General features: G+C 43.3%; 1 pseudogene; it reads right to left on the bottom strand.

Annotated features, from left to right (window-relative positions):
• Positions 1-7263: 7263 nt before the first annotated feature.
• On the bottom strand, positions 7264-9598 carry LOC142803207 (5-hydroxytryptamine receptor pseudogene; annotated as a pseudogene).
• Positions 9599-11036: the final 1438 nt, after the last annotated feature.

The following is an 11036-nucleotide window of genomic DNA, read 5'->3' as shown; positions in this document are numbered from 1 at the left end:
TTGTGAATAGGCTTTAGCCCCCCGCTCACTTTTTTTCTTTTATCGCGTGTCTATTTTCCTCTTCGCTTTCTTTCTCATCTTTCTTCCCCATTTCTCTTTCCCTTGTTCAGAATAGCGAACCGGACGCTCCAACTTCTGGTTAAGCACCCTGTCTTTTCCTCATTTTATTGTCTCTCTTATATATTCGTCAATATATCTTACACAATACCACTTCATTGTTCAAGCAATTTTGTTATCCCACCGTGGCCTTCGTGCCACAATATAATGATTTTCGATGCTCCAGGGCTACCAAGGCATTGTATAGCCTTAGACGTAACCTTTATACCGCCCCATCTGATATAAAGTGTCTTGCTTACAAAACTCTTGTCAGACCTATTATCGAATATTCTAAAATTGTCTGGGACCCTTACACAAAAACAAACTGCAATAAAATAACAAAAATACAGCGACTTGGTGCGAGATTTATTTTTAATAAATATCGCCGACATCATTCTCCTACTGAACTCTGTAAAAAAGCTGGACTGGATAGTCCTGAACTTAGGACGAGGATTGAGCGTCTGAAATTCCTCTTCCAGTTAATTCATAATCATTTTAAACTAAACTATTCAGATTACTTCCAGGTCAACACACAAGAACACTCCAGACATCGCCATAATATGTATATACCACCCCTAGTCCCACGTAACGATTGCTTTAAGTTCAGTTACTTTCCACGTGCTATTGAAGATTGGAATATGCTGCCAGAGTCTATAATTTGTTGTTCCTCGCTTACATCATTTGAACAGAATCTAAAACGTTTATTTTCCGAATAACAGTGACATATGTTTTTTTTTTCTTGGCGTGTGTGTGTACTTTTTGTTGGTTGCATGATTCTGCAGTAGTTGTCTTTCAAATCTTCAGCGCGGTGCAAAAGTGCCGCCTCAAATGCGTCATGTGCTGTTCTGCGCGTATGTATTGTATCGCATGTGTGTTCCATTTATGTATCTTATGTATAACTTCGAGTTGCTAGTCACAATAATACCGAGAAATTATCTCGAGACCTGTACGGTACTTCTTTTTTGCAAATAATTGTTTGTACTTCCACCCTGTAACGGCCCACTTCTGGGCTAACAGTATAAATAAATGAAATGAAATGAAATGAAAAACTGGCTGTCATAAAAGATGCGAAAACAATCGGTATATATCAATCGCTTCGAAGTGCCTGTCAAGGCACAACTGACAATCATTTTGCACGTACCTTGGAAGCTAGTGTAAAAATATTATTTCACACGCTTTCACAATTATTTACTGTAAATAAAACAGGAACCGTCTTTTGTAATTCAACAGGCAGAACAATCTTTATTCATGAATGAATATACCGAAGAAATATGTAATTATATTTTCCGTAGATCCAGCATTTGTACACACCATGTTGTTTTTTGAATGACAACAATCAAAGCCAAACGCTACGCACAAAACTGAAGCTCGGGAACTTCGTGTTGTATGTATTAATTTACACACGTATGTAATATTATACACAAGCAGATATCGATATATGTCGGAGTATTTTTAATGACCTCGACCATAGTAATGTAGGTAACAATCGTGTAATGCACACTCTGTAACAACAAAGATTTACAGTAACAATAAGCAATCTTCAAGTTACTCACTTACACAGGCAATAATATACATTTTCAATAACCCTATTTACACGTATACTCCTATGTGGGCCGCGCTGTTGTCTGAGAAAATAGTACAGATCACCGAGGTAAACGTATCTTTCTATTACAACGGCCGTTTTAAAATTCTTTAACGGAATCTATTCGTGGGCAATACAGCTCAGTGTCAGGCTAACTAACTTATGAGAAGTACTAATTTATGAGAAGTTAACACGTGTAGAGAATCACAAAACCTATAATTTGCCGCATTACCACATGTAAAATAAAGGCATGATTTTTTTCTATGTGACTTTCCAGAAATTGTACACTTAAGAGAGTTGGCATCATATGTCAGCCCTAATGGCTATGATTATATTTTTCCAAATTGTAAGAACTGAAAAGAGATCTCAGTATCCTGCGTTCTACATGCTCATTCTACATGCCACTCTACTATACACTGCCATTCATATATAAAAGCAATAAAAAGTTCAACAATAAAACATGTATGCGCTTAGTCGGGATAGTTTATTAACAAATTGAGTATTGCGAAACCGAAAGAAGACAATACCTTCAGAAGTCCTTACGAAAAAGAACCTCTACAATTGCACCGAAAGTGAAATGAAAGTGGGAATAGCGAACGTCTGCTTCCGAGTAGAAAATATGTGGAATACAGCTCGTCTTTTAAACAAATATTCGGTATATTTGGTCAATATTCAACCGACATATTTCATTTGTGAGCCGTAATCGTTCTAACCACTGATATAACTGTGTTCAATACTTCAGTGGCAATCACGCTTCGCACCATGTACCGACTATAATCAAGCAACAAGTTATTCAGAAAGTCACTCTGTAGCATGAACTTCTTGACGCGTGATCTTTCGGCACCTCAAGGCATGCTGTCGTTACATTGATTTGTACGAATCTGAAGCATTAGCAATTGCATATCACGCATCACCCTACATCTGATGGTTTTATCACTGACATCTAATTAGTTCAGTAAAATCCTGCGAGAACATCGCCAGGATTTGTCGACATGGGCAAGTAACACCATATTTTGTCGGAAAAAATGGAGGCCTGCCCTAACTGAATGAAAAAAATGGCGTAGAGAAATATTATCTAGCGAAAAAAGCTAGTTATCAAAAATGCCTCCCGGTTCTATACACCAGAGCCTTATTTGAATAATCTAGTCAAATGAGAGTGTCCCAATACAAAACTTGTGGCATCTCAGGTTGTTTAATGTATTACAATGGGGTCCGTGGATTTTAGATGGGTGGTGCTTAATTGTTTTGGCAAGCCACGGCTTTCTTTTTTATAAGTGCATTTAAAGAGAGGTTGGTGCCAATGCGTGGCACTGGCTACTCCTCTTCTCTTGCACAAAAGTTGACATCGGATATTAGCTAACACACAAAAGGCTATACATAGCACAACACATACGCACTCTGTCCGAGTTTTTCATTACAAGAATGTGTCCACACCACTCGCATATTTGTGCACATGACACATAATAGGAAAAACACATGTAATCACGTCCTTTGTAAATCCATGCTGCAATTTGACCAAAACTTTCCACTCAGTATCTGCCGTGTAGAAATTGAAGCTTTTTTTCAAGAGGTTGAATTCTTCCGCCTAATTCTCATTCAGTTATGGCAGTACATCGTTGCTATGAGCTGAGAAGTGCCACCACGTACAGTTGTCCCTGAATCCTCGGAATACAACCAGTGCCATGCAGGCTCATTTCTAAAGAAATGAGTTTACGCAGTGAGACTTCGGCGCCTTGAACAGTCGCGAGCTTCTATTATTATTCATCGCTACGACACCTGAAAACTCTGCTTTATTAAAACGCACATGCTGCTACACAAAGAACTGTGCATTTAGTAACACACGTATCGCAATCAAAGAAAACAAATACCCCAATTGATTATGGGACACGGAATAACAACGACGAAATGAAGCATAGTGCGCAATGCAAAGACATTTGGAATATCATAACATTACCGCGAATGGTACCAGAGCCAGTCACAACCAAAAGGTTCAAACGCACCATCCACTCCTGTGCGTGGGTTCCTGTTCACTTTGCTTTATGCGTCCATCTTCTACTACGATTAACCAAAACCTTGTACAGACCTCCATCGCGATAATAGCAGAAAACGGCACGCCATGACTCTGTTTGTTTGCGTCTTGAACGCTGTAATGAAAAGTTTACGCCCCCCCCCCCCTAACAAAGCGGTCATGAGTTTGAAAAAAAGAAAAAAAATGCCACACTACCCCACTAAATATCAGTACAGAAATTTCAAAAACTACCTTTCCACTATTTTACACCAAAACGTGCGTCTTCTATTATTCTGGAGGTCCTTGCAATTTTTGTGTCATTGGGAGGGCACATATAACATAGTGTGCCCGTATAATGTGTGATTATCATAGCATAGCTAACATAATAAATCACATTAACACAACACAACTAACATTACTCGGCACAGGTAGGTACCGAACCCACATCATTCGACTCAATGGTACTCGGTTCGGTACCCATTGACGTCAAGTTGCTGTTCCGATTACTTCAATTGATTTCCATATATCTCGTAGTTACATCTTTTTTGCCTAAAAACTTCTATCATCCGTGCTTTTCTAGGCTTTATTATTTGCCGTGTTCATCACCGCTTTGTTTTAATATCACTCGACCCTTTAGCACAACATGACGTTCTTTGTGAATATCATCATTCGGAGAGCAGACAGTAAACTTACAAGCAAGGTAATTTTCGTGGTAAAACGGCCCAAACTTAATGCTTCTTCTTCGTTGAAACATTTTTAGTATTTGCATCCCGCCTACTTTCTAAGAAAACAGTCATGTCAACTTTCATGTTGCCGCACATTTCCACTACCACAAACGCGTTTCTCAGTGTTGCTCGTTTAGCGCGTTTCGCCGAAGAATAAATATGGTCAGTTGAGCATATACACCAAAGATTCAGGGAGCAGCACAGAGTGAGTGAAGGGGATGATAAATTGGCGTACAACGCATCCATTGGCACACTCATTCTCACACCCACACGAAGAGACTGACGACCACGAACAGCTATATGTTACTCTACAAAGACAATGCCAACTTTACATAGCACGACTGCTTTGAAATTTCTTGAGCGAAAAGCCTTGGCAGTCTTGCTACTTAGGTACTGCTCACTTTGCTAAGCGCGCTCTTTTTTTTTTCAGGGAAACACTTTGTCAACAGGCTCTTACTATGCAGGAAGACAGCGGGAGTCTTGAGGGGAAAAATGTAGGTAACCAACTTGGAGCACAATGAATAGGGTGTCGTATGGTGGTCTCTGAGTCTGATACGGGATGTTGATGGATAAGAGTGGGTATTTACTGTGTCGACATGCCACCATTCGGCTCCTAAGCGTATCTGCTTTGCTGACGCCTTCAAGCACTTACAAAAGAAAGGTGCCAGTTGAAAGCATGCACCTGCATTCAGGCAATACATGACGCGAGTGTCTTGTATAGCAAGATATGGGAAATCGTCATTTAGATATTGTAACGGATATGACGCGTTGTTGTGAACGCGGCGTGATGCTTCGACAGATAAGAAGGCTGTCTAAAAGAAATTAAAATATGTACTTGAAAGAGCACCTTCTCTATACGGGAGGCGTAACAGCTTTTGTTTCTTATGAACATCGCATTGGTAATAAACCTTGTGCGGACGAAACTCTTAACGTGGCATAGAAAAAACTATATTTAAGGTTACTGAGACAAGCACCTTGATATCTTAATGTTTTATTTTTCAATTTGCGCTCAATATAATACGTAAAACTAGCTGTCCTGTGCTATGTTAGGTTCTATAAGTACTGTGCTCGGCAATTGAAACATGACACTCAGAGCACGTCGCTCAAGGCGGGAAGGTTTATGGGCAGCGTGACGCTGTTCGTGACATGTGGTCCCTGCATTCGGTAGGTAATCGATCAGTCTCACTTCTTGGTGGTACCGGCATATCACTGCTTGCCATGGTGCCCCCCCCCTCACCCAGAAGAAAAGTCCCACTGTCACCACATGCGAGAAGCAAATGAATGTAGTTGGAATGCCAAGCGAAGTACAACAAGGCAGCTTGAAACGTTGAGCGCCCTGCTCAAACACAAAGAATGCCCTTAAAAGAACACGCATTGGACGAGCGCGAACTGCAATGACTTTCGAAGTGTTCAGTTTTCCTCGCAAATGTGGTTGCTGCAGCGAGTGAAGCTACATTTGTGCGCTTTGTAACTCCAAACATCGCGGTGAACAGATGGCGTACAAAACCGCTCCCATCACTATATAACCATGCGCACGGGCGACCACAAATCGTAGGGCAAAGCAAAGGTATTAAAGGTAGGAGGAGCACCTATCGCAAGGAGCGGGGTAACTAAAGTGCCTCTAATGCGCGCTGTTCACGCTCTCTCGCTGGTGATGTAATTGCTATTGCAATAATGCTGCGCTGCGATCACGGCCATGCCACGTGAGACTACTGGAGCTGGTGGCGGGCGCGTGTTCCAAAGGACTGCAGCAGTGCACCGCGAACCACAGACTGGTTTGCCGTATGTGTTCCGAAGAACTGTAGCAGTCCACCGCACACCATAGACTGGTTTTCCGTATACGGCAACCACCCGTTAGAAGCCCTCTCATCGTCACCGTCCCCCCACTGCCAAGAACCACTCGCTTGAAGCCTCATATTTCATTCGCCGAGAACTATCCCTTAAGTCCTATGTCTTTTTAGAGTATGATTTAGCTAGTACTACCGTTCTAATAAGTCCTCCTACTCACTTTAAACTCAAGATGATTGAAGCAGTGCTGAGTAAAACATTGCTGTTGCAGGAAATTCTTGAATTTTGTGTGAACAGTTTGGTCTTCATGTTGAAATGCTTAGGAGCTCCTCATTTTTTCAATGAGAAAAGAACACCCACATTGTTTGCCGCGGTTTTGTAAGCAACGGCACACTCGACCGTGGCATATACCTAAATTTATTCTTTTCTGTGTCTTATCCTTGCATTATTAGGTGCCATGGGTGTTCTCGATACCAGTGAATTTGTACCTATCAGTCTAGCACTCCTAAAAAATAATAAGGACATCATTAGGCGTACAATACCAGCATACCTTACAGAATAATTTCTCTTACACACATTTCGAGTGTGCTTATAACGAAAGCTGTCGTCGTACGGGTTTTTAACATCTGCTGAAAAAAAAGTTACCTCCACGAGAAACGATGCTCTTGTTTTTTTTATACGTCGGCTTCGTAGGGCTCAATAGATTTAGAGAGGGCAAAGGCATGCATTGACGAGGGCATGGGACATCGAGGACACCCGAAAAAAAGGTGTATGGTTAGGCAATGTATCACATTAGTACCTTCAGAAGAGTGAGTACAATATGCGAGTTCATAGCGACAAAAACGTGAAAAATACAGATGCTCAACACACATATGGTTAACCAGTGACATTGTTATACAGCAAAATGCGAATCACCGAAAGTGCAACTGCTACACGGTCACAGTCATATTGGGCATGACAAGACGTAGACACTTTTTTTCTGTCACTTAAACACTAGACGTCCGATAATATCACAATGAATATACTGTACATTGATGAGGAGCTGGGACACTTCTCTGGAAGTTTGACTGCGTTCGCTGATGTCAGTGGGGCGAAGGGCCAGCACGTGGTGAACCACGTGATTCATTGTCCCTTGACAAATGCAAAGCAGCCCCTGAACGAGTTCGTCCCTTTTCTTATAGGCTTGCCCATGTGCGCTTCTTGACGAGTTTGTGGAGAAGCCTTTGTGGCTTCGGAAAATACACTCTCCAGACGAACGAACACACTCACAAAAACTTGAGAAATTTTAACAACCGACGATGCAATGCAAGCAAAAAGCGATAATCAAGTTTGAAGAGTAGGTGTCGGTGAACAGAATGTGCTTAGTGATAAGTGCTGCGCTTGAGCGAATGAGAAAGGCGCGTTGCAGGAGGCTAACAAACAGCGCAGAGCCCCATGCGCTGTAGGAACCTTCCACGAAACTTGCAGATTAGTCTGCCAAGGGCATTTCTGCTGTGTTTGGCACCAGGTTTAACGCAATCACCACAGAAGAATTCTAACCTAAAAGTTATATCAAGGAAGCTAAGCACCCTTTATACTGTTGACCGGATATACTAATCTGAACCTGCTGATATTTGCAACAGGACTCCGGTCTGAGGAAACAGGATTTTGGGCAAGTCAAAGTTACCTTGTACGTGGAGTGTCTGTGAATTTCGCCAGAGCCCCAAAGGCTAAAGCCACACGCACTAAAGGATGCGTTAACAATTTTGCTTCGTTACGGGATAGTGGTAGTGTCTTACTATAGTTTACATGAAGAAGCCACCCGACACCCACATGAAATACATTTCAGGCTTGGTTAACTGAAGCTGTGTGGTTCGAGAAAAGCACAAAAGCGAAAGCAAATGTGCAGTGTTAGTTAAACTCTGTTCTAGCGGGTCAATACAAAAATATCTTTGACAGAAGTGATGGCAAAAATGCGTTAACGTGTTATCATTTTTTTATATATAAAGGTCACCAAGAGTGGCCTGAAGCCTGATAAAGAAACCAACAGTGTAACCGCTGCAAATCTGGAATCTCATTCCTGTCATCTCATGGGCGGCTTCTTGCCGCACAGTATTCTATTGAAGGCGTTGCGAAAGTCAGGACTGAATATGGTATATATTATCGGGTTTATCATCGAGTTCTCGTAGCCCAGCCACAGAAAGAAACTGAACACCAGCTTTCCGGGGTCGCACGTCTCGCACAGTGGCATGACGAGCGCCATGACGAAGAAGGGCAGCCAGCACATGACGAACACGCCGGTGATGATGGCCACCGTCTTGGCTACCTTGCGCTCCCGCCGAGACTCAATCGTCTCCTCGACGTGCTTCTTCTCGCGCTTCGTGAGCACAAGAAGGCGGCCGATGCCGCCATGCATGGCTTTGTTCATGCCGTTGCTGGGCGACGACTGATTACTGCTGTTGCGCACGGGTGAGCTCGCGACGGTAGCATTGTGCTGAGGCGTGTTCTCGTTGGAAGCCACGGCGGACGACGTCGACGGTTCTTTGTGAACTATCAGCACTGCCTTGGCTCCGGGCTTGTGGCGAATCCTCTGGCGGGCCACTTTGAAGATGCGCCAGTACAGCAGCAGGATCATGATGAGCGGCACGTAGAAGCTGGAGCACGTGGCGAAAACCTGGTACGCGGTGTCCTGACTCACCAGGCACTTCTTCTCGTGCAGGACACGGCTTCGCGAGTCCTTGTCCTTCCAGCCGAAGATCGGTGCTATAGACACTACGAAGGCCACGCTCCACACCAAGAATATCATGATGCCCACCTTCCGAACGTCCCGCTGCCGCATGTAGTCCACGATGGTCACCGCCCAGTACCGGTCCACGGCGATCGCGAGCAAGTGTAAGATGGACGCGGTGCAGCACAGCACATCGCAGCACGTCCACACGTCACACAGCTCCGGTGGCATTCTCCACTCGCGCGTCACCTCGTAAACGGCACCCAGTGGCATCACCAGGCAAGCCACCATCAAGTCTGCAACGGCCAACGAGAGCACCAGGTAGTTGCTGACGGTACGCAGGTTGCGCTCCCAGATGATGGCTGCGATTACGAAGATGTTGCCGATCACGGTGGCTATGATCACCAAGCAGAGAAGCAGGGAGACGGTTATCACAACCGGAAGGTTCTCATGCCAGGACTGGCTGAGATTGGCTTGCATGCTGGTCGTGTCGTTCGCCCCCCACGGGTCTTGTTGAGCGCTGCTCCAGTTGTCCTGGTGGCCGGTGTCGTCACCCTCGACGAGCACGCTGGCATAGTGCGGGTTGGCGCCCACAAGCACCGCCGGCCACTCAGTGGTGACCGGAGCAATTCTGACGCTCATGGCCACCTCTCGTAATGACTTCTACTCTCACGAATGTCTTTTCCGTGGCTTTTCTTCACGGTGAATTTTCGTTTCCACACGGCGTTTTCGTTCTCAAAAACAAAGTTTCACGTCGGCAGTCGGCTCTCTTCAGTAAGTTCCTACGGGCGTCGGTGTCCACTGCAGCATTGGCATATTCATTCATGTCCCGAACTGCTCCTGAAATGTAAAAAAAAATACCAAGGAAGAAGCACTGTTAAATAGGGCACTCATACCGTCGAAAACATTATAAGAAGAATACTGCACAATAATGTGTACATGTTATCACATATGCGAATTCTAGGAAGTGCTTGCAGAGCAAGCGAGAAGGGATATTCGTCATTTTCAAATACCATTATCTACAGGCGTCTGTTAATTTGTGCTTCTGATTACTCGACCATAATTTTCAGTTATTAGCACAGAAAGTGGGGCGATGCATGGAGCAATACATTCTTTATTGTATCCAAACTAGCTGTTTGAGTTACTTTAGTGTAGGTATATGTGCCCCTTTTGGGCGCAGGGGCCGTATGAGCTTGAACGAAAGGAACCATGGTACGCTAGCATTTCTGTTTTCCTATCAAAGAGTGTGACACTGCCATTCTTGAAGAGAGCAGCCGAAGGTGACGGCCACTTAGCCTATATGAAAGGAGACATATGATACACTTCCTATAGCAAGTAGGTGGCATAATCGAGGTACGTACAGGCAACCGACAGAACTCAATATCAATAGACTTAGCTTGTGTAAGCGCGGTACAATATATCCTAATGCTCAGGTTATATTAATGCGGTACATCAAAGAAGGAAAGCCGTCTTTTCTTCTTATATGTACTGCGCTAATACAAGCCAAGTCCATGGATGACCAACTCATCCTAGCTTCAGCACTCCTGATTAACCTCTTGAGCACACTTAGAAAAAAAATCATAACTTTGATTGCACTGCAATCTGCTGAGTTATGACAGCTTTACTTAAAGATACATGATTAGAGTCGAAAGGTTTCATAAAGCGATTCGACTTACGAGCACTCTGTGTCTTTCATCAACAAAGTTATTCTTTGTGCGCTTATTTTGTGGAATGGGCAAACCAATAATATTTATCGCAATTCATATGCAAGTCTTTCTTTCAGAGCACTACTAAAGAAGACAAGCATATCCTAATGAGCTTGCTAATACTTGAAGCGCAGCATATTCAATAAATGTGTGTATCTAGTTTGTATATATATAATTGATTAACTCGGTCATAATTTATCTGCATAGCTTTCTTTCAGAGAGCGACAAATAAAAAAACATTCTAGTGATATTAGAATGATAGCCTTTCTAGTAACGAAGAGAAAAATATAAATGACGGCTTTGTCCGGATAACCCGGAATTCGATGACCTTTAGTATTGTTCACTTGAATTCTTTCTCGCCTACTTTCGCTATACGTGCGATCCTAGGTAAGCCTTAGTGTTTCTCTTTCGCCTCTCATTCAAT

Source organism: Rhipicephalus microplus, chromosome 1 (genome assembly GCF_043290135.1).
Source record: "Rhipicephalus microplus isolate Deutch F79 chromosome 1, USDA_Rmic, whole genome shotgun sequence".
NCBI classification, from domain to species: Eukaryota; Metazoa; Arthropoda; class Arachnida; order Ixodida; family Ixodidae; genus Rhipicephalus; species Rhipicephalus microplus.
The sequence above is the reverse complement of the archived record's forward strand: the minus strand, read 5'-3'. Positions and strand labels throughout refer to the sequence as shown.